This window comes from Pelobates fuscus, chromosome 4, assembly GCF_036172605.1.
Source record: "Pelobates fuscus isolate aPelFus1 chromosome 4, aPelFus1.pri, whole genome shotgun sequence".
In the NCBI taxonomy this organism is placed as follows: domain Eukaryota; kingdom Metazoa; phylum Chordata; class Amphibia; order Anura; family Pelobatidae; genus Pelobates; species Pelobates fuscus.
This window is the reverse complement of record NC_086320.1, coordinates 119,824,335-119,852,205: the sequence shown is the minus strand read 5'-3', so window position 1 is coordinate 119,852,205 and position 27,871 is coordinate 119,824,335.

Below are 27,871 nucleotides of genomic sequence, written 5' to 3'. Positions count from 1 at the left end.
GAATATACACATACACAGACTGCTGAAAGCACAAAGACTGCTAAAAACATCACACAGACTGCTAAATACACACATACAGAGACTGCTGAATAAACACATACAGAAACTGCTGAATATACACACACAGGCTACTGAATGTACACAAACACACACACACAAACTGCTAAATGCACACATACAGACTGTTGAATCCACACACAAACTGCTGAATACATACACACAGACTGCTGAATACATACAGACAGACACACTCACAGACTGCTGAATATACACACAGACAAACTGCTTAATACTTACAGACTGATGAATACACACACACAAATTGCTAAATACATACACATAGTCTGATGAAGACACACACATAGACTGCTGAAGACACAAACACTAACTGCTGAATACACTCACAAACTGCTGAATTCATACACACACACATACTGCTGAATACACAAACACAGACAGACCACTGAATACATACACACAGACTGTTGAATACACACAGACAAACTGCTAATTTACAGAGACTTCTGAATACACACATACTACTGAATACACACACATTAACTGCTGAATACACACACACATAGATAGACTGCTGAATACATCAGTAAGGCTGCTGGATAAACACACACACACAATACTGAATAAACACACACATAGACTGCTGCATACACACACATAGACTGCTGAAAGCACAAAGACTGCTGAAAACATACACACAGGCTGCTTAATATACACATACAGAGACTGCCGAATGCACACACACAGACTGCTAACACACATAGACTGCTGAATCCTCATACAAACTGCTGAATATATACACACAAACGGCTGAATACGTACACACACACACACACACAAAGGCAGCTGAATAAACACACTGACAAACTGTTGAATACACACAAACAGGCTGCTAAATACATATGCACAGACCGCTGAAGACACACACACAGACTGTAGAATACATACACACACACAAACTGCTCGATACACTAACACAGACAGACAGACAGACTGCTGAACACACACAGACAAACTGCTGAATACACAGAGACTGCTGAATACACACACACACACACACACACACACAGGTTGTTGAATACACACAGACTACTGATTCCACCCACATAGACTGCTGAATACATACATACAGATATGCTACTGAATATATACACACACACAAAATGCTGAATAAACACACACACAGACTGCTGGATAAACACATACAGAGACTGCTAAATACACACATACAGACACTGCTGAATATACACACACAGGCTGCTGAATACACACACCCACACACACACAGGCTGCTGAATATACACACACACAGACTGCTGAATCCACACACAAACTGCTGAATACACATACACACACACAGGCTGCTGAATACATGCGCACAGACTGCTGAAGACACACACACAGACTGCGGAATACATACACATGCACAGACTGCTGAATACACTAACACAGACAGACAGACTGCTGAATACACACAGACAAACTGCTGAATACACAGAGACTGCTGAATACACACACACACACAGGCTGCTGAATACACACAGACTACTAATTCCACATTGTGACATTGTGACATTGTGGCATTCTGTGGTTTCTGCAGCTCACCCTCAGCCCCCCTTCTTATGTCCTAACTTATGTCCTAATGTTTATATATATTTATAGAAAAGTAAAAAAATACCGGCACTCTAGGCTTTCTTCATCCGATTTATTGTATGGTTCCCAGAATGTTAACGTTTCAGCTCCTGGTCGGAGCTTTCATCAGGACACATGAAATGATATAACTACAAATGACCAACATATATAGGACACATAATAACAATTTACTCACCAATTCCAGGTGTAATCTCTTTCGTCAACTGCCTGGCGTGCACTAAACTTGAATGCGCATGTGTATCAGCCTACCAATCAACCCCGAATCAGGAAGTAGCTGCAGCCAATCGAGTCATTGCGGTAACGTCCCAGCACCATGGCAACCGTTCGTAAACACGATCGCCGCTGTGTTAACAGAGACCGCAAGGAGATTCTCTCCTTTATCCGTGATCGGCCGGCTTCACAACCGACTACAGGAGTGATTTACTGGCGTTACTATGGCAACCTATAAGTACTATATTACTGAAACTGAATGTGCCTGGATAATCTTTACAACAAAGTTATCTACCATTAAACAGGTATAGTTTCATTATGTGTTAAAGCTTATGTCTCAATTTCGATCCATAATCTACAATCCTAATAAATAAAATGTGATGGTGTGTGTGTTGTGAAAACATAAGTATATACAAAGCATGTCAGTTAACCCTTACATGAAGGGCCAATCTAAGTGACTCAAAAAAAGAGTTATATTGATGTGTCAATTGTTATGTGTTATTAAGCACTGAATGTGTTATTTACATATTTACAATCAAATAATAAAAGGTGTATCACACAAATTGATCACCACTGCAAAATGTTAAAAAATGTGCAAAATATACTAATAAAGTGTTAATTAAGTGCGTGTGATTGGCTATGAACATATTTCTACAGTGTGTATGTCTCTCCTAAATATAGTGTAGACTGGTTAATCTTGATGAAATGATAGGAGAATATGTTATTTAACATTATAGGAAGAATTAATTGCTGCTTTGTTAATATCTCCAGAGTATGTTTGTTGCACCGGCTGTTGGCGGAAGAGCACCTATGCTTAAGGTGAGGATTATTTAAACTATTATCAGATACATATATGGCTTTTCTTCGGATCCCACGTACCCAAGGGGCTGATCCTCCCTGGGCATGATAGCCGTGAGTGGGGCTTATACCACTCTACACTTGTGAGTTTTATATCTATAGGGTTATTTATATATATATTTATATTTTTAACTTTATTGCACTAGGAGTGCCTCCTGTTGTCCCCCCTCCCTGCTTTTTGTCTCCCTTATTACAGAACCCAGCTGCTATTACTGACAGGCTATAAGTATATACGTGTCAGTGTTTGGGTTTACACATTTATTTTTGGGTTTCTATTTATACTACTGTTTGCATATTGAGAGTCACTTTAATAGTTTGGAGGTGTCTCTATATATTTCATGCGCACTAGCACTTTTCTCTTTTCCAGATACATATATACACCAACATCTCTAAAAAATTAAAAATTGTTTACTTTGTTAGATAAAGGATTATAAATCTCTAATTTATATAGAGATATAATTTTATAAGAATGGGATAAAGGAACACTTTTCATTTAGACCTTTTGGAGACAATGTGCCCAATTCTAATGTCCAGAAAGTTTCTCTCTGTAACAAGACCTTGGCCCGATTTCCCCCTCTGGGTGCCATTGGTACATGATCAATTGCTATACATCGTAAAGTCGAGAGTTGATGTTGTTTCTCTAGAAAATGTTGGGCCACAGGTTTGTCCGATTTGCCATCTCAATAGGCCAAACGGATACTTGACATGTGGCCTCTGATTGTAGATTATACTAGCTTTAGTGTAACTATAATCTTAATTTTATTAATGACAGGAGGCGAATATTTGCTTAAGTCTCTCTTTACTAGAACTCCACAGCAGCACATTAACAGAGAGATAAACACCAAAGACAAAAACATAAGGTATCTATATAAGGCTCCTCCTAAGCCACCATTTCCTCTTTCACGCTGCGACAACGTAACGTACACAACAATGACAATAACTAAATAAAGAAAAATTCACAACATAACGATGAATGTCATCTGGAAAAACTTCGGATAATGGATGAACTTGATCTTTATCCCGCCAAACGGCCGATCCTATGAACTGAAGTCGAACCATTAAACTGAAACGAAATAAACAGAATCGAAAACACTGATTAGTGAACGAAATGTACTGATAAAACATAAATCCCACGATCCAGTACTGATAGAATAAAGACACAAAATCCATACTAATGACCGTCAATACAGTATAACATGCACTTCCCACAACATCACCCCAGACTAACCAACCTAGCCCAGATAATCAGACAAATCAACAGAAATACAATCCATCCAAAACAAGGGGGGGAAGAAATCAAATTGGGTGGGAAATATTCGCCTCCTGTCATTAATAAAATTAAGATTATAGTTACACTAAAGCTAGTATAATCTACAATTTTATAGCATGACAGGAGGCTTCATATTTGCTGTTTTAACGCTCCGACAGCAAAGCAAAAGAAGCATGTTCCGACGGTCTAAAGTAAAATAGGCGAAAAAACTCTACACGGGACCCGTCCGCCGAACGCAAAATGTCCTGAAGGGAAGTGCTCGCCAAAAAAGCTCCGGAAGCTGCGGCGCCCCTAATCAAAAGCGCTCCGAAGGTCGCATCCACGCCCGCCAGAGCCAAAAGACATCTTATCCATCGCGCCAGTGCCTTCGCTACACGAAGCTTAGGCGAGTCCTAGAAGTAAGGGCATGATACAACCGTCGAATCCGACTTGGTACGTCTAAGCACCTTGACTGAGACCCCCTCTGGAGAAAAACGAGAAAGCGCCGACACCGAAGGCCCGGACATCCGAAACACATCTGAACGAGACCAGACACAAGAGGGCAAATTTTGCTGAAAGCTGGCGAAGAGAAAGGTCCTGGTTATCAGGCCAATTCCGAAAGAATGCCAAAACCAAACGCACGTCCCAGAGGGAAGAATACTTGGGCGCCGGAGGGCGCACCAGTCTCATTCCACGCAGGAGCCTGCAGACTAGCGGATCCTGGCCGATGGGGAAAAACCCGAAGCGGGACAATAGCCGTCGAGATAGCTGATCTAACCACAATAACCAAGCGATATGACCGACCCAGGTCAAAGACAAGAGACAAGAAATTCAGCAAGCTAGATACAGGACCCGTAAAGGGATCGGTATCCCGTTCCAAGCACCAGCGAAACCAGGAGCTCCATGTTGAGAGATAACACCTCTAGTGCTCGAAACCGAGTGGTTGATGTATTGCACCGCCGAACCATTGTCCATCCGAAGGAGCACGCATCAGTCTGACAGATGCTTCGCCAGGCTCCGAATTGCCAACGAACCTGCAATCAACCCCAGGCAATTGATGCGGGATTCCGATCTATTGTCTGACCACGGGCCCCCCGTGGACCTCGTCGTGCACGAGGCACCCCAGTCCCAAAGACTCGGATCCGACTTCTACACGAGATCCAGGGTCATCCCGAATATCGCCTTGCTGTTCCAGGCGGATATATGCGGGAGGCACCAGCTCAATCCGGCCTGCACGTCCGAGGCCAAGGAGATCATCTGGTCCTAAGAGGGTCTCTTGCGTAGAGAGTGCGCCTTCAGCCGCTGCATGGCCCTGTAATGTAGTGGGCCCGGGTAGAACACCTGTATAGAGGCCAAGAGGAGACCCACCACGCGAGCCAACCTCCAGAGGGGAGTTCGGTCTTGTCGAAAACACGTCTGATCTCCTTCCGAATGGTCGTTATCTTCGCCACAGGCAGGCGGAGAATGCCGTCTTGCGCAACGACTACGAAACCCAAGAATTCCACCGTCTGCGCAGGCTCCAAGGCCGATTTCTTCAGAATGACCACGAACCCCCGGCATTCCAACGAGGAAAACGCAGAGCGCGTCCGAAATCTGAGCCCGGCGGGGTACTCGCAAAGATAAGCAAGTCGTCCAGATAGACGATGCAGCGTACGGCCTCTGCTCTGAATTGGGTGACCACCGGTTTCAGGAGCTTGGTGAAGCACCAAGGGGCCGAGCTGAGGCATGGGAATTGGTACGAAGAGTCTCTCCATACGAATCAGAGGGGACTGCGACAGGCCCCGTCCACCGGGATGGAGAGGTAAGCGTCTTCTAGGTCCAGTCTCGTGACCCAGTCTACTGGCCAGAGAAGGCATCGAAGAAGGTGAATGCCCTCCATCTCGAAGTGGTTGTATACCACGAAGGCGTTCATTTCTCCTAAATTGATCACTGGACGGAATTCTACAGACTTCTCCCTTACCAGGAGAAAATCGAGCTGACGAAACCCCCCAAATCCGGGGCCTGTAGGACCGCGCCTTTGGCTAGCGTTGCTCGAACTTCCACCTCCAACAAGGGCTGTTGGCCTCTTGTGATGACGGGGATCCTCGGGCGTCCAACCTGTGTAGGGGAAGAGTGGAAGTCTGAGACATAACTCCGCACTGTCCCAAGGTAACCGTGGGCGGAAGACCCTCCCGATCGAAGACTTCGCTTTATCCCGGGAGGTAAACAGAATAACCTGTTTCTGCAGTTCCTCAACGAAAGGCTCCCTGAACAGCAGACCTTTAGCCAGGGGACCCACATCTTCGGCTCCCAAATCCGACAGCTTGTTGTCCATATGGAAGAGTGCTGTCTTCCTGGGTTCCGTGCAAAGGGCCACAGTGGCATTGCCCAGCAGGCAAATTGAACGAAGTGCCCAGTCCCTCATGGTGGCTGGGTCCAGAGCCCTACCTTCTGTGAAGGCCTCGTCTGTTAGGGCCAACATCCGGGGTAACCGCCACCCTGTCCGGCAGTACCGGTCTGGGGCATTCCGCCTGCAGCTTCTTGCAGGCCTCACTTCCAAGGGGTCTACGGACCCAGTAGCGCACAAATTGTGCCAAGTGGTCGGGCAGTGACTAGTCCGAGGACCTGGGGCGTCGGATAGATTGAGGCTCTAACAGAGGTTCTCCAGTAGTGCCCAAAAGGGTATCGTCCCCCAACATTGTCGTGGGGGCCCTAGTCGGTGGCGCGTCTTCCTCTTCCCAGCGTTCACCGGGACCCTCGCCAAGGTCCGCAACCCAAACATCTTCTCCATCTGAGGGAGGCTGGTCTGCCCGCCACACATCCAGCACGGCCAAGGTGGGGGGGGTAAGGAGGCCTCCTCCCCTGCGCCCGATAGGCGGTGGCGCCTGGCCGGCGAGGTTGTCAACCTCAAACCACGTCACTTTGCCGGAGTCTTGCCCGTCCGGGAGCGTGGTTCAGGGTCTTCACCCTTTCAATAGCGCGTTCGCGCACTTGCCTGCTCTCGCACCTGAGAGTCTGACTCATCCGAGTCTTCTGCCAACTGAGGGGTTCCACACACACCCCTGTCCGTATGTGGTTGAGGGAGGGCCCTAGCCAGGGCTTTTTCAACAGATGCGGTCACAGCCGCATTAAGTAAAGCCTGCAAATTCTGCTCCTGTGCAGAGGCGTCCATAAAGTCTGAGTCTATGATACTTGATACCTACGAAGCTAGAAAACAGGTATCATTAGCAGGCAAAAGGGGCAGCACCCCTAGTGTTGGCAGAGGCAAGTAATAATGCATGCAGGCTCAACAAACCGTTATCCAGGGTATGGAGCCACCAGTCCAATAGCATGCATAGTATGGCACAGACAAAGCAGGCCAATCATGGGGCACAGACAAAGCAGGCCAATCAAGGGGCACAGACAAAGCAGGCCAATCAAGGGGCACAGACAAAGCAGGCCAATTATAAAGGCACAGACAAGGCAGGCCAGTATAAGGGTACGGGCGGTACCGACCCAGAGGTATAATGCAGGCGGAAACCTAGATCCTTTTAGACATGTAGTAGAATCTTGACTATTAGGGTGCAGGGTAGAGACGAAGCTGGGTCCTTATAGGCAAGGTTCTTCAAGATAGCGATACACTTTAGTTTTTATATGGTTGTGCCTAATCCATTAGGCCACAAAATAAGAGTGCCATGCTCAACCACCCAGATGGGGCCTGAACCCACAATCCCTGGCTTTTGACGTCAGTGCTACCTCCATCAGGCAAACGAGGCTTGATTAGAGCAGTCCTAGTTCAATAAGTGGGTAAGGACACCAGGCAGGGACACCTGCAGGAGGCACGCAGTGCCATGTGGAAGTCAGGAGAACCAGTAAACCGTAAAACCATGTCCATAGAAAAACATGCAGGGCAAGCACACATGCAAAGAATCGAAAACTAAAGTCTATTGCTTAGTTACTTGGGAAGGTGAGGGGGATTGAATCTGCGACCCTCATATATGGGGCATAATTTATGATGCAAGGGCTCACAGAGCTGCCTCACATGGACAGAAAAGAAAGCTGTCACCAAAAAATACGCACCCCCAAACAGCCCAGGAGATGGGGAAACACACCGGACCAGCTAGTCACTGTACCTTTAATAAGGCAGTGACGCGCGCATCTAACACAGTGGAGAGCCGCGCACCCACTGCCCGACCACGCGGTCGCGGGGAAGGTGACCGGGCGCGGAGGCTCCCGCGGCAAATGAATAGATCCCTGCTCCGTCCCCACTCTGATAACAGTGTTAGCGAGTGAGCGGGGACGCGGGCAGGGTAAAGAACAAAACAGGGATTCCCGCTCGGCGGACGAAGCCGGCGGGAATCAAAGGCAACACACGAGGGACCGCAGGAGTCTTTCTCCGCGGTCCCGGCGGTCGGCACGGGGAGCGGTCGGAAGACCGCTTCTCGGCGACCACCACGGCCAATAAGCCAGAGGAAACAGAACAAACAATAAAGCCAACAGGGTAAAACAAAACTCCCAAGGAGAAAACAGGCACAAAGAAATAAACACATGGTAAACTACCAGTAATCTGTATAAATAAACACATGGCAAACTACCAGTAATCTGTATAACTAAACACATGGCAAACTACCAGTAATCTGTATAAATAAACACATGGCAAACTACCAGTAATCTGTATAAATAAACACATGGCAAACTGTCAGTAATCTGTATAAATAAACACATGGCAAACTGTCAGTAATCTGTATAAATAAACACATGGCAAACTGTCAGTGATCTGTATAAATAAACACATGGCAAACTGTCAGTAATCTGTATAACTAAACACATGGCAAACTGTCAGTAATCTGTATAACTAAACACATGGCAAACTGTCAGTAATCTGTATAACTAAACACATGGCAAACTGTCAGTAATCTGTATAACTAAACACATGGCAAACTGTCAGTAATCTGTATAACTAAACACATGGCAAACTGTCAGTGATCTGTATAAATAAACACATGGCAAACTACCAGTAATCTGTATAAATAAACACATGACAAACTGTCAGTAATCTGTATAAATAAACACATGGCAAACTGTCAGTAATCTGTATAACTAAACACATGGCAAACTGTCAGTAATCTGTATAACTAAACACATGGCAAACTACCAGTAATCTGTATAAATAAACACATGGCAAACTGTCAGTAATCTGTATAAATAAACACATGAAAAAAACGATCAGTATTGTAAAGGAAACATTCACCAAAGAAAATAAAAGAGCCAGAAAGGCACATAAATCTCACAACCAAGCATAGTTCATAACAATCATAAATAAATCACACTAAATCCCAAAGCCACCCACAAGAAGCAGGAGGCAGAGGTACTCTGACCTGTACTGATGCAGAGCAGCAAAGAAAGAGGAAATGGTGGCTTAGGAGGAGCCTTATATAGATACCTTATGTTTTTGTCTTTTGTGTTTATCTCTCTGTTAATGTGCTGCTGTGGAGTTCTAGTAAAGAGAGACTTAAGCAAATATGAAGCCTCCTGTCATGCTATAAAATTCTCTCGCATAGAGCTGTCTCAGTTTTGCCAATGTAACTCAATCCACATGGGCACATTAGTTTATATATGACAAACTCTGTGCGACAATGTATTCTGTGAGCAATTTTATAGATCTTTCCAGTATGGGGGTGGGAGAAAGTCTTGGAATAAGGTGTCCACAGGTTACACACCCTAGACATCTCACACAACCGTTCCTCCCCATTGTGGATGGTTTGTAGCAATGTACGGGATCCGTTTTTACTAACAAGTCCCTCAAATTCTTGTTTCTTTTGTAGCAAAACATGGGTCTGTGTGTAAACTCTTTGGGGAGCGTTGTGTCTTGTTTGAGCATATTCCAGTTTCGAGTAACCGATTCTGTTATCTGCTTACTAGCGGAATGTAACTTCATGGGAAATACTGTTCTCATTTGTGATTCTTTTGGGGGATAATACCCAAATAATGCAAAAAAAAAATTGCCAACATTATATGTGGCAGCATTACGTTCCCACACCTATACCATGAGGGTTACAAGGACTGCCTGATGGGAAGGGATGGATCTATTTAATACAAATATCAGAGATCTATTTCCTGTCCTTTCTGTTGTGAGGGCAGGAACTAACCCATCAATAAATGCTGCCATGTATAATGATCAAGAAAAAAAAATTCCAGTAAGTATGATACAATTTTCCTTAATATTCCTGAATTTAAAACATAAAGCTCTTTGCGCTTTGTAAGATAACAATGGTTTTGATATATATATATATATATTGATCATATTCTTTGCTTTGGGGATTGTTGAACATCAGAAGAAATATTGGTGATAAATCTGCAATTGCAAAAAAAACAAATCTTTGAAATGTTAAAGCCACTTGCTAACACACCTAGATTATTTTAGCCTAGAATGGCTTGTCTCTATTACACTATTACATTTTTTCCAAGTTGACAATTTACGAAGTATCACTGAGAATCCATTTTCTTATGACTATTGTGGGGTAAGGGAACTACTATAGTCAGATGTGCAATTCCGTTAAGGAATACTGTACTCACTATAACTGTCAGGCTTCCTGCCCGCTTACCTCCCGTGAGTGCCGTAATCCTCTGCAGCATTCTGTCTGATGCTGCATGCTTGCGTGCAGTGTGTATATATATATGCGAATTAACAAACTGCTGAATTCTAACCGAACGTGGAATTCAGTAGATCGAATTCTGCACACATGAATGATGTCAGAGGTCAGATAAGGAAGGTCAAGTACCTTCCACGAATAGTGATCAATTCCAAATGAAAAAGGACCAATCAGGTGTAAGTGATGCCTATATATACTTACCTCACCCATAGTGATGTACCGAACTGTCCGCCGGCGGACAGTTCCCGGCGAAATTAGCTTGTTCGCGTTCGCCGCGGCGGGCGGACACATGCGCAGTTTGATCCGCCCCCTATTCGTCATCATTGGGCAAACTTTGACCCTGTGCCTCTCGGTCAGCAGACACATTACAGCCAATCAGCAGCACTCCCTCCCTTCCACACCCTCCAACCTCCCTCCCAGCATCCATTTTCGATTCATTCGGAAGATGCATGCTTAGTGAGAGGAGGGAAAGTTTAGCTGCTGCTGATTACATAGAGAAATTGATAGCTAGGCTAGGGTATTCAGTGTCCACTACAATCCTGAAGGACTCATCTGATCTCTGCTGTAAGGACAGCACCCCAAAAAGCCCTTTTTAGGGCTAGAACATCAGGCTGCTTTTTTTTTTCCTGTGTAATGTAATTGCAGGTGCCTGCCTGCCAGCCTGTGTGTCAGGCTCACAGCATATACTGTGCCCACTTGCCCAGTGCCACCACTCATATCTGTTTTAACAATCGGTTAAGCTTTACATTTAAAATAAATATTTTTTTTTCACTGTAATAGAAGAGCAGTTGCCTGCCTGCCAGCTTCTGTGTGAGGTTGGATGCCTTGCCCATTTGCACAGTCAGTGCCACCACTCATATCTGTTTTAACAATCGGTTAAGCTTTAGATTTAAAATAAATAATTTTTTTTCACTGTAATAGAAGAGCAGTTAGTTGTCTGCAAGCATCTGGGTGTCAGGCCTACTTCAGCGTGTGCTCTGCAGACCTGTGCCAGCGTGCTTTGACAGTTGCCAATCATATCTGGTGTCTCTTTAGCGTGCTTTTACAAAGAAAAAAGGTTTCCAGTGTAAGCTAATAGCAGCCAGTCAGTGTCCTTCAAGCGGCTCTGTCAGGCCTTCCATCAGCGTGTGCCCTGCACAACACTGCCAGCGTGCTTTGACAGTTGCCAATCATATCTGGTGTCTCTTTAGCGTGCTTTTACAAAGAAAAAATGTTTCCAGTGTAAGCTAATAGCAGCCAGTCAGTGTCCTTCAAGCGGCTCTGTCAGGCCTTCCTTCAGCGTGTGCCCTGCACAACCCTGCCAGCGTGCTTTGACAGTTGCCAATCATATCTGGTGTCTCTTTAGCGTGCTTTTACAAAGAAAAAAGGTTTCCAGTGTAAGCTAATAGCAGCCAGTCAGTGTCCTTCAAGCGGCTCTGTCAGGCCTTCCTTCAGCGTGTGCCCTGCACAACACTGCCAGCGTGCTTTGACAGTTGCCAATCATATCTGGTGTCTCTTTAGCGTGCTTTTACAAAGAAAAAAGGTTTCCAGTGTAAGCTAATAGCAGCCAGTCAGTGTCCTTCAAGCGGCTCTGTCAGGCCTTCCTTCAGCGTGTGCCCTGCACAACCCTGCCAGCGTGCTTTGACAGTTGCCAATCATATCTGGTGTCTCTATAGCGTGCTTTTACAAAGAAAAAAGGTTTCCAGTGTAAGCTAATAGCAGCCAGTCAGTGTCCTTCAAGCGGCTCTGTCAGGCCTTCCTTCAGCGTGTGCCCTGCACAACACTGCCAGCGTGCTTTGACAGTTGCCAATCATATCTGGTGTCTCTTTAGCGTGCTTTTACAAAGAAAAAAGGTTTCCAGTGTAAGCTAATAGCAGCCAGTCAGTGTCCTTCAAGCGGCTCTGTCAGGCCTTCCTTCAGCGTGTGCCCTGCACAACCCTGCCAGCGTACTTTGACAGTTGCCAATCATATCTGGTGTCTCTATAGCGTGCTTTTACAAAGAAAAAAGGTTTCCAGTGTAAGCTAATAGCAGCCAGTCAGTGTCCTTCATGCGGCTCTGTCAGGCCTTCCTTTAGTGTGTGCCCTGCACAACACTGCCAGCGTGCTTTGACAGTTGCCAATCATATCTGGTGTCTCTTTAGCGTGCTTTTACAAAGAAAAAAGGTTTCCAGTGTAAGCTAATAGCAGCCAGTCAGTGTCCTTCAAGCGGCTCTGTCAGGCCTTCCTTCAGCGTGTGCCCTGCACAACCCTGCCAGCGTGCTTTGACAGTTGCCAATCATATCTGGTGTCTCTTTAGCGTGCTTTTACAAAGAAAAAAGGTTTCCAGTGTAAGCTAATAGCAGCCAGTCAGTGTCCTTCAAGCGGCTCTGTCAGGCCTTCCTTCAGCGTGTGCCCTGCACAACCCTGCCAGCGTGCTTTGACAGTTGCCAATCATATCTGGTGTCTCTTTAGCGTGCTTTTACAAAGAAAAAAGGTTTCCAGTGTAAGCTAATAGCAGCCAGTCAGTGTCCTTCAAGCGGCTCTGTCAGGCCTTCCTTCAGCGTGTGCCCTGCACAACCCTGCCAGCGTGCTTTGACAGTTGGCAATCATATCTGCTGTCTCTTTAGCGTGCTTTTACAAAGAAAAAAGGTTTCCAGTGTAAGCTAATAGCAGCTAGTCAGTGTCCTTCAAGCGGCTCTGTCAGGCCTTCCTTCAGCGTGTGCCCTGCACAACCCTGCCAGCGTACTTTGACAGTTGCCAATCATATCTGGTGTCTCTATAGCGTGCTTTTACAAAGAAAAAAGGTTTCCAGTGTAAGCTAATAGCAGCCAGTCAGTGTCCTTCAAGCGGCTCTGTCAGGCCTTCCTTCAGCGTGTGCCCTGCACAACCCTGCCAGCGTGCTTTGACAGTTGCCAATCATATCTGGTGTCTCTTTAGCGTGCTTTTACAAAGAAAAAAGGTTTCCAGTGTAAGCTAATAGCAGCCAGTCAGTGTCCTTCAAGCGGCTCTGTCAGGCCTTCCTTCAGCGTGTGCCCTGCACAACCCTGCCAACGTACTTTGACAGTTGCCAATCATATCTGGTGTCTCTATAGCGTGCTTTTACAAAGAAAAAAGGTTTCCAGTGTAAGCTAATAGCAGCCAGTCAGTGTCCTTCAAGCGGCTCTGTCAGGCCTTCCTTCAGCGTGTGCCCTGCACAACCCTGCCAGCGTGCTTTGACAGTTGCCAATCATATCTGGTGTCTCTATAGTGTGCTTTTACAAAGAAAAAAGGTTTCCAGTGTAAGCTAATAGCAGCCAGTCAGTGTCCTTCAAGCGGCTCTGTCAGGCCTTCCTTCAACGTGTGCCCTGCACAACACTGCCAGCGTGCTTTGACAGTTGCCAATCATATCTGGTGTCTCTTTAGCGTGCTTTTACAAAGAAAAAAGGTTTCCAGTGTAAGCTAATAGCAGCCAGTCAGTGTCCTTCAAGCGGCTCTGTCAGGCCTTCCTTCAGCGTGTGCCCTGCACAACCCTGCCAGCGTGCTTTGACAGTTGCCAATCATATCTGGTGTCTCTTTAGCGTGCTTTTACAAAGAAAAAAGGTTTCCAGTGTAAGCTAATAGCAGCCAGTCAGTGTCCTTCAAGCGGCTCTGTCAGGCTTTCCTTCAGCATGTGCCCTGCACAACCCTGCCAGCGTGCTTTGACAGTTGCCAATCATATCTGGTGTCTCTTTAGCGTGCTTTTACAAAGAAAAAAGGTTTCCAGTGTAAGCTAATAGCAGCCAGTCAGTGTCCTTCAAGCGGCTCTGTCAGGCCTTCCTTCAGCGTGTGCCCTGCACAACCCTGCCAGCGTGCTTTGACAGTTGCCAATCATATCTGGTGTCTCTTTAGCGTGCTTTTACAAAGAAAAAAGGTTTCCAGTGTAAGCTAATAGCAGCCAGTCAGTGTCCTTCAAGCGGCTCTGTCAGGCCTTCCTTCAGCGTGTGCCCTGCACAACCCTGCCAGCGTGCTTTGACAGTTGCCAATCATATCTGGTGTCTCTTTAGCGTGCTTTTACAAAGAAAAAAGGTTTCCAGTGTAAGCTAATAGCAGCCAGTCAGTGTCCTTCAAGCGGCTCTGTCAGGCCTTCCTTCAGCGTGTGCCCTGCACAACCCTGCCAGCGTGCTTTGACAGTTGCCAATCATATCTGGTGTCTCTTTAGCGTGCTTTTACAAAGAAAAAAGGTTTCCAGTGTAAGCTAATAGCAGCCAGTCAGTGTCCTTCAAGCGGCTCTGTCAGGCCTTCCTTCAGCGTGTGCCCTGCACAACCCTGCCAGCGTGCTTTGACAGTTGGCAATCATATCTGCTGTCTCTTTAGCGTGCTTTTACAAAGAAAAAAGGTTTCCAGTGTAAGCTAATAGCAGCTAGTCAGTGTCCTTCAAGCGGCTCTGTCAGGCCTTCCTTCAGCGTGTGCCCTGCACAACCCTGCCAGCGTACTTTGACAGTTGCCAATCATATCTGGTGTCTCTATAGCGTGCTTTTACAAAGAAAAAAGGTTTCCAGTGTAAGCTAATAGCAGCCAGTCAGTGTCCTTCAAGCGGCTCTGTCAGGCCTTCCTTCAGCGTGTGCCCTGCACAACCCTGCCAGCGTGCTTTGACAGTTGCCAATCATATCTGATGTCTCTTTAGCGTGCTTTTACAAAGAAAAAAGGTTTCCAGTGTAAGCTAATAGCAGCCAGTCAGTGTCCTTCAAGCGGCTCTGTCAGGCCTTCCTTCAGCGTGTGCCCTGCACAACCCTGCCAACGTACTTTGACAGTTGCCAATCATATCTGGTGTCTCTATAGCGTGCTTTTACAAAGAAAAAAGGTTTCCAGTGTAAGCTAATAGCAGCCAGTCAGTGTCCTTCAAGCGGCTCTGTCAGGCCTTCCTTCAGCGTGTGCCCTGCACAACCCTGCCAGCGTGCTTTGACAGTTGCCAATCATATCTGGTGTCTCTATAGTGTGCTTTTACAAAGAAAAAAGGTTTCCAGTGTAAGCTAATAGCAGCCAGTCAGTGTCCTTCAAGCGGCTCTGTCAGGCCTTCCTTCAACGTGTGCCCTGCACAACACTGCCAGCGTGCTTTGACAGTTGCCAATCATATCTGGTGTCTCTTTAGCGTGCTTTTACAAAGAAAAAAGGTTTCCAGTGTAAGCTAATAGCAGCCAGTCAGTGTCCTTCAAGCGGCTCTGTCAGGCCTTCCTTCAGCGTGTGCCCTGCACAACCCTGCCAGCGTGCTTTGACAGTTGCCAATCATATCTGGTGTCTCTTTAGCGTGCTTTTACAAAGAAAAAAGGTTTCCAGTGTAAGCTAATAGCAGCCAGTCAGTGTCCTTCAAGCGGCTCTGTCAGGCTTTCCTTCAGCATGTGCCCTGCACAACCCTGCCAGCGTGCTTTGACAGTTGCCAATCATATCTGGTGTCTCTTTAGCGTGCTTTTACAAAGAAAAAAGGTTTCCAGTGTAAGCTAATAGCAGCCAGTCAGTGTCCTTCAAGCGGCTCTGTCAGGCCTTCCTTCAGCGTGTGCCCTGCACAACCCTGCCAGCGTGCTTTGACAGTTGCCAATCATATCTGGTGTCTCTTTAGCGTGCTTTTACAAAGAAAAAAGGTTTCCAGTGTAAGCTAATAGCAGCCAGTCAGTGTCCTTCAAGCGGCTCTGTCAGGCCTTCCTTCAGCGTGTGCCCTGCACAACCCTGCCAGCGTGCTTTGACAGTTGCCATTCATATCTGGTGTCTCTTTAGCGTGCTTTTACAAAGAAAAAAGGTTTCCAGTGTAAGCTAATAGCAGCCAGTCAGTGTCCTTCAAGCGGCTCTGTCAGGCCTTCCTTCAGCGTGTGCCCTGCACAACCCTGCCAGCGTGCTTTGACAGTTGCCAATCATATCTGCTGTCTCTTTAGCGTGCTTTTACAAAGAAAAAAGGTTTCCAGTGTAAGCTAATAGCAGCCAGTCAGTGTCCTTCAAGCGGCTCTGTCAGGCCTTCCTTCAGCGTGTGCCCTGCACAACCCTGCCAGCATACTTTGACAGTTGCCAATCATATCTGGTGTCTCTTTAGCGTGCTTTTACAAAGAAAAAAGGTTTCCAGTGTAAGCTAATAGCAGCCAGTCAGTGTCCTTCAAGCGGCTCTCTCAGGCCTTCCTTCAGCGTGTGCCCTGCACAACCCTGCCAGCGTACTTTGACAGTTGCCACTCATATCTGGTGTCTCTATAGCGTGCTTTTAAAACCAAAACTTTGTTTCCACTGTAATAGAAGAGCAGTTGCCTGCCTGCCAGCTTCTGTGTGAGTTTCACAGTGGATACTGTGCCCTCTTGCCCAGTGCCACCACTCATATCTGTTTTTACAATAGCTTAAGCTTTAGATTTAAAATAAATAATTTTTTTCACTGTAATAGAAGAGCAGTTAGTTGTCTGCAAGCATCTGGGTGTCAGGCCTACTTTAGCGTGTGCTCTGCAGACCTGTGCCAGCGTGCTTTGACAGTTGCCAATCATATCTGGTGTCTCTTTAGCGTGCTTTTACAAAGAAAAAAGGTTTCCAGTGTAAGCTAATAGCAGCCAGTCAGTGTCCTTCAAGCGGCTCTGTCAGGCCTTCCTTCAGCGTGTGCCCTGCACAACCCTGCCAGCGTGCTTTGACAGTTGCCATTCATATCTGGTGTCTCTTTAGCGTGCTTTTACAAAGAAAAAAGGTTTCCAGTGTAAGCTAATAGCAGCCAGTCAGTGTCCTTCAAGCGGCTTTGTCAGGCCTTCCTTCAGCGTGTGCCCTGCACAACCCTGCCAGCGTGCTTTGACAGTTGCCAATCATATCTGCTGTCTCTTTAGCGTGCTTTTACAAAGAAAAAAGGTTTCCAGTGTAAGCTAATAGCAGCCAGTCAGTGTCCTTCAAGCGGCTCTGTCAGGCCTTCCTTCAGCGTGTGCCCTGCACAACCCTGCCAGCGTACTTTGACAGTTGCCAATCATATCTGGTGTCTCTTTAGCGTGCTTTTACAAAGAAAAAAGGTTTCCAGTGTAAGCTAATAGCAGCCAGTCAGTGTCCTTCAAGCGGCTCTCTCAGGCCTTCCTTCAGCGTGTGCCCTGCACAACCCTGCCAGCGTACTTTGACAGTTGCCACTCATATCTGGTGTCTCTATAGCGTGCTTTTAAAACCAAAACTTTGTTTCCACTGTAATAGAAGAGCAGTTGCCTGCCTGCCAGCTTCTGTGTGAGTTTCACAGTGGATACTGTGCCCTCTTGCCCAGTGCCACCACTCATATCTGTTTTTACAATAGCTTAAGCTTTAGATTTAAAATAAATAATTTTTTTCACTGTAATAGAAGAGCAGTTAGTTGTCTGCAAGCGTCTGGGTGTCAGGCCTACTTTAGCGTGTGCTCTGCAGACCTGTGCCAGCGTGCTTTGACAGTTGCCAATCATATCTGGTGTCTCTTTAGCGTGCTTTTACAAAGAAAAAAGGTTTCCAGTGTAAGCTAATAGCAGCCAGTCAGTGTCCTTCAAGCGGCTCTGTCAGGCCTTCCTTCAGCGTGTGCCCTGCACAACCCTGCCAGCGTGCTTTGACAGTTGCCAATCATATCTGGTGTCTCTTTAGCGTGCTTTTACAAAGAAAAAAGGTTTCCAGTGTAAGCTAATAGCAGCCAGTCAGTGTCCTTCAAGCGGCTCTGTCAGGCCTTCCATCAGCGTGTGCCTTGCACAACCCTGCCAGCGTGCTTTGACAGTTGCCAATCATATCTGGTGTCTCTATAGCATGCTTTTACAAAGAAAAAAGGTTTCCAGTGTAAGCTAATAGCAGCCAGTCAGTGTCCTTCAAGCGGCTCTGTCAGGCCTTCCTTCAGCGTGTGCCCTGCACAACCCTGCCAGCGTACTTTGACAGTTGCCACTCATATCTGGTGTCTCTATAGCGTGCTTTTAAAACCAAAACTTTGTTTCCACTGTAATAGAAGAGCAGTTGCCTGCCTGCCAGCTTCTGTGTGAGTTTCACAGTGGATACTGTGCCCTCTTGTCCAGTGCCACCACTCATATCTGTTTTTACAATAGCTTAAGCTTTAGATTTAAAATAAATAATTTTTTTCATTGTAATAGAAGAGCAGTTAGTTGTCTGCAAGCGTCTGGGTGTCAGGCCTACTTCAGCGTGTGCTCTGCAGACCTGTGCCAGTGTGCTTTGACAGTTGCCACTCATATCTTGTGTCTCTATAGCGTGCTTTTACAACCAAAATTAGTTTTTCACTGTTATAGATTGAATAGCAGTTACTTGTCTTCAAGCGGGTGTCTCAGGCCTACTTCAGCGTGTGCTCTGCAGACCTGTGCCAGTGTGCTTTGACAGTTGCCACTCATATCTTGTGTCTCTATAGCGTGCTTTTACAACCAAAATTTGTTTTTCACTGTTATAGATTGAATAGCAGTTACTTGTCTTCAAGCGGGTGTCTCAGGCCTACAGTGTGTGCTCTGCAGAACTGTTACAGTTCACATTGCCAATCATATCTGGTCTCACAGTAGCTTGCACGCATAGTACCACTAATCCCCCAAAAAATGACAGGCAGAGGCAGGCCACCCCGCAGGGGCCGTCGTGGTCGTGGTGCTGTGATTCCCTTTTGCCCTAGAATAATGCCCAGTTTTCAGAAGCCACGTACCCTGAACTTGAAAAGTTCTGAGGACATAGTTGACTGGCTAACACAGGACACCCAATCTTGTACAGCCTCCGCTCGGAACCTTGACGCACCATCCTCCTCCAGCTTAGCTTCAGGCACCTCTCAAGATAGCACTCACCCGCCTGCCGCCACCACCAAAACTAGCACCACAGCCGCTTTACTTGGTATGTCAGAGGAGTTATTTACACACCCGTTTGAAGAAATGAGTGATGCGCAACCATTATTGCTAGAGGATGTAGATAACAGGGATATGTCTCAGGCAGGCAGCATTAAACACATGGAGGTACGGTGTGATGATGATGATGTTGTACCCGCTGCTGCTTCCTTTTCTGAATTGTCAGATACAAGCGAAGCGGTTGATGATGACGATGCGTCCATGGATGTCACGTGGGTGCCCGCTAGAAGAGAAGAAGAACAGGGCGAAAGTTCAGATGGGGAGACAGAGAGGAGGAGGAGGAGACCAGATGGAAGCAGGGGGGGTCGTCGCAAGGAGCTAGTGGCACAGTCAGACAGCATGCATCGGCACCCGGGGTCAGCCCGACAGCACGCCAATCAACGCATGCTGTGTCCACCACCAGAATGCCGTCATTGCAGGGCTCAGCAGTGTGGCATTTTTTTTGTGTGTCTGCCTCTGACAACAGCGATGCCATTTGCAACCTGTGCCAAAGGAAACTGAGTCGTGGGAGGTCCAACACCCACCTAGGTACAACTGCTTTGCGTAGGCACATGATCTCACATCACAAACGCCTATGGGATCAACACATGAGTACAAGCAGCACGCCTACTCTAAGCCGCCATCCTCCTCCTGGTCCAGCATCTTCAGCCACGTCAACCACTGCTGTCCTTCTTGCCCCCTCTCAACCATCCGCCACTCCGTCTCCCGCCTTGAGCAGTTCCCGCTCATCTGCCCACAGGCATGTGTCTGTCAAGGACATGTTTGAGCGTAAGAAGCCAATGTCACCAAGTCACCCCCTTGCCCAGCGTCTGACAGCTGGCTTGTCCGAACTATTAGCCCGCCAGTTTTCACCATACAATCTGGTTGAGTCTGAGGCGTTCAAAAAATTTTTAGCTATTGGGACACCGCAGTGGAAGGTACACGGCCGGAATTTCTTTTCCCAAAAGGCAATCCCCAACTTGTACTCGATTGTGCAAAAGGAAGTCATGGCATGTCTGGCACACAGTGTTGGGGCAAGGGTCCATCTGACCACTGATACCTGGTCTGCAAAGCATGGTCAGGGCAGGTATATCACCTACACTGCGCATTGGGTAAACCTGCTGACGGCTGACAAGCAAGGAATGCGTGGCATTGCAGAGGAGTTGGTGACACCGCCACGAATTGCAGGCAGTCCTGCTGCCACCTCCTCTACTCCTCCTACTCCATCCTCTTCCATAACCTCCTCGGCTGAGTCCTCTTGTGCCGCTGCTTCTTGCTCCACATCAACGGCACCCCCCAGCTCCCCAGGTACTATTCCACATCCCGGATACGGCAGTGTCACGCCGTCTTGGGTTTGACTTGCTTGAAAGCAGAGAGTCACACCGGACAAGCACTCCTGTCCGCCCTGAACGCACAGGTGGAAAAGTGGCTGACTCCGCAGCAACTGGATATCGGCAAAGTGGTGTGTGACAACGGAAAAAATTTGATAGCGGCATTGAAGCTGGGCAAGTTGACACATGTGCCGTGCATGGCACATGTGTGTAATCTGATCGTACAACGCTTTGTGCATAAGTACACAGGCTTACAGGACGTCCTGAAGCAGGCCAGGAAGGTGTGTGGCCATTTCAGGCGTTCCTACACGGCCATGGCTCACTTTGCCGATATCCAGCGGCGAAACAACATGCCAGTGAGGCGCTTGATTTGCGACAGCCCTACACATTGGAATTCAACACTCCTAATGTTCGACCGCCTGCTCCAACAAGAAAAAGCTGTTAATGAATATTTGTATGACCGGGGTGCTAGGACAGCCTCTGGGGAGCTGGGGATTTTTTTGCCACGTTACTGGACGCTCATGCGCAATGCCTGTAGGCTCATGCGTCCTTTTGAGGAGGTGACAAACCTAGTCAGTCGCACCGAAGGCACCATCAGCGACATCATACCATTTGTTTTCTTCATGGAGCGTGCCCTGCGAAGAGTGCTGGATCAGGCTGTAGATGAGCGTGAAGAGGAAGAGGAAGAGTTGTGGTCACCATCACCACCAGAAACAGCCTTATCAGCATCGCTTGCTGGACCTGCGGCAACGCTGGAAGAGGATTGTGAGGAAGATGAGTCAGAGGAGGATTGTAGCTTTGAGGAGGAGGAGGAGGAGCAAGACCAAACACAACAGGCATCCCAGGGTGCTCGTTGTCACCTATCTGGTACCCGTGGTGTTGTACGTGGCTGGGGGGAAGAACATACCTTCACTGACATCAGTGAGGAGGAGGAACGGGAAATGAGTAGCTCGGCATCCAACCTTGTGCAAATGGGGTCTTTCATGCTGTCCTGCCTGTTGAGGGACCCTCGTATAAAAAGGCTGAAGGAGAACGACCTGTACTGGGTGTCCACGCTACTAGACCCCCGGTATAAGCAGAAAGTGGCGGAAATGTTACCCAATTACAACAAGTGGGAAAGGATGCAGCATTTGCAAAATAAAATAAAAAGTATGCTTTACACAGCGTATAAGGGTGATGTCACAGCACAACGGGAATCTAACAGGGGGAGAGGTGGAAGTCATCCTCCTCCTCCTCCTCTCACGACCACGCCGGCAAGGACAGGACGCTTTAAAGACGTGTTGTTGATGGAGGACATGCGGACCTTTTAAGTCCTATGCATCGCCACAGCCCTTCGGGATCCACCCTCAGAGAGCGACTCGACCGACAGGTAGCAGACTACCTCGCCTTAACTGCAGATATCGACACTCTGAGGAGCGATGAACCACTTGACTACTGGATGTGCAGGCTTGACCTGTGGCCTGAGCTATCCCAATTTGCGATAGAACTTCTGGCCTGCCCCGCTTCAAGTGTCCTGTCAGAAAGGACCTTCAGTGCAGCAGGAGGTATTGTCACTGAGAAGAGAAGTCGCCTAGGTCAAAAAAGTCTAGATTACCTCACCTTTATTAAGATGAATGAGGGATGGATCCCGAAGGGACTGACACTGGGCGATACATTCGATTAAAAAAGGCCTGATGAGATGAGCTGCCTTGGGCTAAAAATTGTCCACACGCTGCTGTCTTTTAGCTCTGAATGAAGTTTGACTTGCGTGACTTATCCGCCACCAACTAGGGTTCAAGCCGCCATGTTTTATGGCACTTTCTGCCTGTGAAACAAACATCAATTTTTCTGGACGCTGCTACAGCAGCGGCTGCAACAATACCAAATTTTTCAGGCATGTGTACATGCCTAATTTTTAGGCCCACTGGTGCAAGTGGACTGATTACAATTACAGGGCCTCTACGAGTCCTGTATTGTTATTTGTCGTCACTACCTTCCCGCGTCGGGAGTGGGTCATTTTCGCCCCTGCTGCCTTCCTTGCATGTGGTAGCTGTTTGTCAGGGATTTGTCAATCCATATGTGCCAAGTGACCCTATGTAGGGGTAACAGTCCCTATTCTGCTCTGTGTCAGTGTGTATCATGGTCTCTGTGGACAAGGAACAGTCTCTATTCTGCTCTGTGTCAGTGTGTATCAGGGATTTTGAGGACAGGTGTCAATCCATATCTGCCAAGTGACCCTATGTATATCTGCTGTCAGTACACAGGAAAAGTTTAAATATTTCTTGTTCTAGGTTCTCTGCAACTCCACGCACCGACTCATCCAATACGTGAAGATCTGGGGTTTCTCTGACTCTCCTCAGTAGTGTATCAAACAGAGTCTGCACTGTGGTAACACGGACATCTTCAGGACATAACTCAACTATTTGCAGATAGGCAGTCTGCAGCTTCTCTTTTTCACCTGTTCTCTTCTTTCTCTTATGCGTATTCTTGTCTATATGCAGGTGGTCTCTTGCCTTTCTTTTAACCAATTTGTTCCTTCCATATGGTTTCAAAAGATCTCTGGCATCATTACTTTCAACGCAAATAACGTCATCATAGTTAGTCTCCTCATTATTCACCGGGAAGAGAGTGTTTGCACTGACTACCCACAGCATGCTCTTGCCATTGCCTACTCCACCTTCAACGACAGGGTGCAAGTCCCAAGGAGAAGGATCATTCACTTTATTATCTGTCTTTATTTCACAAGTAGTGCCTGGAACATCCTCATGGGTCACAATATGTAAATCTGGACTAATGTCAACCCCAGGGTCTGGAAAATCTAAAGAGTCCTGTATTGTTATTTGTCGTCACTACCTTCCCGCGTCGGGAAGATTTCTTGCACAGGGCGCCCAAAGGCCTAAGGCTGGCCCTGTGCATGGGTCAGTGGCTCTGCACCAGACTTCCCTCCAATTGATCAAAGTTAAAGGATTTCAAGCGGACTGATTACAATCACAGGGCCTCTAAAGAGTCCTGTATTGTTATTTGTCGTCACTACCTTCCCGCGTCGGGAAGATTTATTGCACAGGGCGCCCAAAGGCCTAAGGCTGGCCCTGCGTATGGGTCAGTGGCTCTGCACCAGACTTCCCTCCAATTGATCAAAGTTAAAGGATTTCAAGTGGACTGATTACAATCACAGGGCCTCTAAAGAGTCCTGTATTGTTATTTGTCGTCACTACCTTCCCGCGTCGGGAAGATTTCTTGCACAGGGCGCCCAAAGGCCTAAGGCTGGCCCTGCGCATGGGTCAGTGGCTCTGCACCAGACTTCCCTCCAATTGATCAAAGTTAAAGGATTTCAAGTGGACTGATTACAATCACAGGGCCTCTAAAGAGTACTGTATTGTTATTTGTCGTCACTACCTTCCCGCGTCGGGAAGATTTCTTGCACAGGGCGCCCAAAAGCCTAAGGCTGGCCCTGCGCATGGGTCAGTGGCTCTGCACCAGACTTCCCTCCAATTGATCAAAGTTAAAGGATTTCAAGTGGACTGATTACAATCACAGGGCCTCTAAAGAGTACTGTATTGTTATTTGTCGTCACTACCTTCCTGCGTCGGGAAGATTTCTTGCACAGGGCGCCCAAAGGCCTAAGGCTGGCCCTGCGCATGGGTCAGTGGCTCTGCACCAGACTTCCCTCCAATTGATCAAAGTTAAAGGATTTCAAGTGGACTGATTACAATCACAGGGCCTCTAAAGAGTCCTGTATTGTTATTTGTCGTCACTACCTTCCCGCGTCGGGAAGATTTCTTGCACAGGGCGCCCAAAGGCCTAAGGCTGGCCCTGCGCATGGGTCAGTGGCTCTGCACCAGACTTCCCTCCAATTGATCAAAGTTAAAGGATTTCAAGTGGACTGATTACAATCACAGGGCCTCTAAAGAGTACTGTATTGTTATTTGTCGTCACTACCTTCCCGCGTCGGGAAGGCTGGCCCTGCGCATGGGTCAGTGGCTCTGCACCAGACTTCCCTCCAATTGATCAAAGTTAAAGGATTTCAAGTGGACTGATTACAATCACAGGGCCTCTAAAGAGTCCGGTATTGTTATTTGTCGTCACTACCTTCCCGCGTCGGGAAGATTTCTTGCACAGGGCGCCCAAAGGCCTAAGGCTGGCCCTGCGCATGGGTCAGTGGCTCTGCACCAGACTTCCCTCCAATTGATCAAAGTTAAAGGATTTCAAGTGGACTGATTACAATAACAGGGCCTCTAAAGAGTACTGTATTGTTATTTGTCGTCACTACCTTCCCGCGTCGGGAAGATTTCTTGCACAGGGCGCCCAAAGGCCTAAGGCTGGCCCTGTGCATGGGTCAGTGGCTCTGCACCAGACTTCCATCCAATTGATCAAAGTTAAAGGATTTCAAGTGGACTGATTACAATCACAGGGCCTCTAAAGAGTACTGTATTGTTATTTGTCGTCACTACCTTCCCGCGTCGGGAAGATTTCTTGCACAGGGCGCCCAAAGGCCTAAGGCTGGCCCTGTGCATGGGTCAGTGGCTCTGCACCAGACTTCCATCCAATTGATCAAAGTTAAAGGATTTCAAGTGGACTGATTACAATCACAGGGCCTCTAAAGAGTACTGTATTGTTATTTGTCGTCACTACCTTCCCGCGTCGGGAAGATTTCTTGCACAGGGCGCCCAAAGGCCTAAGGCTGGCCCTGCGCATGGGTCAGTGGCTCTGCACCAGACTTCCCTCCAATTGATCAAAGTTAAAGGATTTCAAGTGGACTGATTACAATCACAGGGCCTCTAAAGAGTACTGTATTGTTATTTGTCGTCACTACCTTCCTGCGTCGGGAAGATTTCTTGCACAGGGCGCCCAAAGGCCTAAGGCTGGCCCTGCGCATGGGTCAGTGGCTCTGCACCAGACTTCCCTCCAATTGATCAAAGTTAAAGGATTTCAAGTGGACTGATTACAATCACAGGGCCTCTAAAGAGTACTGTATTGTTATTTGTCGTCACTACCTTCCTGCGTCGGGAAGATTTCTTGCACAGGGCGCCCAAAGGCCTAAGGCTGGCCCTGCGCATGGGTCAGTGGCTCTGCACCAGACTTCCCTCCAATTGATCAAAGTTAAAGGATTTCAAGTGGACTGATTACAATCACAGGGCCTCTAAAGAGTACTGTATTGTTATTTGTCGTCACTACCTTCCCGCGTCGGGAAGGCTGGCCCTGCGCATGGGTCAGTGGCTCTGCACCAGACTTCCCTCCAATTGATCAAAGTTAAAGGATTTCAAGTGGACTGATTACAATCACAGGGCCTCTAAAGAGTCCGGTATTGTTATTTGTCGTCACTACCTTCCCGCGTCGGGAAGATTTCTTGCACAGGGCGCCCAAAGGCCTAAGGCTGGCCCTGCGCATGGGTCAGTGGCTCTGCACCAGACTTCCCTCCAATTGATCAAAGTTAAAGGATTTCAAGTGGACTGATTACAATAACAGGGCCTCTAAAGAGTACTGTATTGTTATTTGTCGTCACTACCTTCCCGCGTCGGGAAGATTTCTTGCACAGGGCGCCCAAAGGCCTAAGGCTGGCCCTGTGCATGGGTCAGTGGCTCTGCACCAGACTTCCATCCAATTGATCAAAGTTAAAGGATTTCAAGTGGACTGATTACAATCACAGGGCCTCTAAAGAGTCCTGTATTGTTATTTGTCGTCACTACCTTCCCGCGTCGGGAGTGGGTCATTTGCGCCCCTGCTGCCTTCCTTGCATGTGGAAGCTGTTTGTCAGGGATTTGTCAATCCATATCTGCCAAGTGACCCTATGTAGGGGGAACAGTCCCTATTCTGCTCTGTGTCAGTGTGTATCATGGTCTCTGTGGACAAGGAACAGTCTCTATTCTGCTCTGTGTCAGTGTGTATCAGGGGTTTTGAGGACAGGTGTCAATCCATATCTGCCAAGTGACCCTATGTAGGGGGAACAGTCTCTATTCTGCTCTGTGTCAGTGTGTATCAGGGATCATTAGGACAGGTGTCAATCCATATCTGCCAAGTGACCCTATGTAGGAGGAACAGTCTCTATTCTGCTCTGTGTCAGTGTGTATCAGGGATCATTAGGACAGGTGTCAATCCATAGCTGCCAAGTGACCCTATGTAGGAGGAACAGTCTCTATTCTGCTCTGTGTCAGTGTGTATCAGGGATCATTAGGACAGGTGTCAATCCATATCTGCCAAGTGACCCTATGTAGGAGGAACAGTCCCTATTCTGCTCTGTGTCAGTGTGTATCAGGGATCATTACGACAGGTGTCAATCCATATCTGCCAAGTGACCCTATGTAGGAGGAACAGTCCCTATTCTGCTCTGTGTCAGTGTGTATCAGGGATCATTAGGATAGGTGTCAATCCATATCTGCCAAGTGACCCTATGTAGGGGGAACAGTCTCTATTCTGCTCTGTGTCAGTGTGTATCAGGGATCATTAGGACAGGTGTCAATCCATATCTGCCAAGTGACCCTATGTAGGAGGAACAGTCTCTATTCTGCTCTGTGTCAGTGTGTATCAGGGATCATTAGGATAGGTGTCAATCCATATCTGCCAAGTGACCCTATGTAGGAGGAACAGTCCCTATTCTGCTCTGTGTCAGTGTGTATCAGGGATCATTAGGACAGGTGTCAATCCATAGCTGCCAAGTGACCCTATGTAGGAGGAACAGTCCCTATTCTGCTCTGTGTCAGTGTGTATCAGGGATCATTAGGATAGGTGTCAATCCATATCTGCCAAGTGACCCTATGTAGGGGGAACAGTCTCTATTCTGCTCTGTGTCAGTGTGTATCAGGGATCATTAGGATAGGTGTCAATCCATATCTGCCAAGTGACCCTATGTAGGAGGAACAGTCCCTATTCTGCTCTGTGTCAGTGTGTATCAGGGATCATTAGGATAGGTGTCAATCCATATCTGCCAAGTGACCCTATGTAGGGGGAACAGTCCCTATTCTGCTCTGTGTCAGTGTGTATCATGGTCTCTGTGGACAAGGAACAGTCTCTATTCTGCTCTGTGTCAGTGTGTATCAGGGGTTTTGAGGACAGGTGTCAATCCATATCTGCCAAGTGACCCTATGTAGGGGGAACAGTCTCTATTCTGCTCTGTGTCAGTGTGTATCAGGGGTTTTGAGGACAGGTGTCAATCCATATCTGCCAAGTGACCCTATGTAGGGGGAACAGTCTCTATTCTGCTCTGTGTCAGTGTGTATCAGGGCTGAGCTTTGAGGACAG